A 1,486-nucleotide genomic window follows, 5' to 3' on the forward strand; every position below is an offset into this window, starting at 1 on the left:
CTTCTACAGAAATGACATACCAATGTACATAGAAACTCTATGTAATTCTCAAAAATTAAAAAAAAAAAAAATCCTACCAAATGTGAATTTAGCAAGTTCACAATACAATGGATCTGGTCATTCACCAAAATACAAAGTAATCTTTCTGAGAAGGTTATTTTTCTTAAGCAGCAGGAAATTGGTTAACATAATACCCTAATTTAGATAAATAGATTAAATTTAGAGATATCCTGGCTACTAACAAACCAACATTAGTAATAAATTTAGGAAATGACCAGATGTTGTAAGCAAGTGTTATAATCAAAACAAAAATAGCTCACAAAGCACATTATATCCATCTGGAGTGTTCTCAGTAATTGTGATGTATAACTTATACTCAATGCATTCATTAGTCTTATTATTACTGTTCAGTTCTCAAAAGCTAAATTATACGTTGAAAGGTGGCCCTGTAGAAATGGAGTCAGTATACAACTTGCAACAATATAAGCTGAGTAAAAATATGAGTTGTAACACAGTGCTGATTAGCATAAGACATCTTATATTCATCATGGGCAACTTTGACAAACACAAAACATCTGTAATTGATATTCCTGTCTTGGCACTTCATTAAACAAAGGCATGCAATTCATTCATACACATGTTAACATTCACGCAAAAATGAGAATGCTTGCCTTTTCAGTTAGAAGAAACTATTTCAGCAACATAAGTACACTCAACATTCTCAAATTGTGAAGATTTCATGTCATGTCTAGAAAACAGCCACATTCCCGTGAAGTCCCATAATACCTTAGAATAAGCAGTTCCTAAATTTAAAAATGTGTTACATCGCTTCTCGGCCTTTTGGCTAAGATCAAGTGTAGTATCTGTTCTTATCAGTTTAAAAATGTGTTACAAATGCATTTGCTTCAAATTTAACAATGAAATTTTAGTTTTGAAGGATGTATTTGGCAGACTGGAGTTTTAACTTAACTAGATACTAGCATCCATTCAAATAAAGTTAAGAAATTGCCTCCATTGGCAGTTACAGTCTGTTGCTTATTTTACTGTGTGCCAATCTATGTATCACTGGTTAAATTAAAGAAACAGTAAAGGAAATTATCCACTCAAAGCATTGCTATGACTATAGGCAGAGGAATTCTCAGATTTGCATTTCTCCCGAGCAGCCACACGTGCCTTTCCCTCAGTTTATCAGTACTTCTGCTCCCAAATCCCCATAGATAAGGCTCTCTCTCCTCAGTACATCTACCCTTCTCCAATAGGTCACAGACTTTTTCGCATATTTTTATGGACCCCTTCCCTCCTAACCCTTTATTCCTTTGGAAACTATAGTCAGCACTGTGTAGAAATAAGGCAGCATAGCAAATAGTACAGGCTTGAACCTTGAACCTGAGATCTTTTTTTCTCATTCCTCTTCTGTCATGGACTACTGGTCTGACCTTGGACATATCCCTTGATCTCACCAAGCTTTAGTTATCTCTTCTGTAAT

At 34.7% G+C, this 1,486-nt stretch overlaps 1 pseudogene; it reads left to right on the plus strand.

Annotated features, from left to right (window-relative positions):
* Nucleotides 1-824: 824 nt before the first annotated feature.
* Nucleotides 825-988, plus strand: LOC132225320 (U2 spliceosomal RNA; annotated as a pseudogene).
* Nucleotides 989-1,486: the final 498 nt, after the last annotated feature.

This window comes from Myotis daubentonii, chromosome 1 (genome assembly GCF_963259705.1).
Source record: "Myotis daubentonii chromosome 1, mMyoDau2.1, whole genome shotgun sequence".
Taxonomy (NCBI): domain Eukaryota; kingdom Metazoa; phylum Chordata; class Mammalia; order Chiroptera; family Vespertilionidae; genus Myotis; species Myotis daubentonii.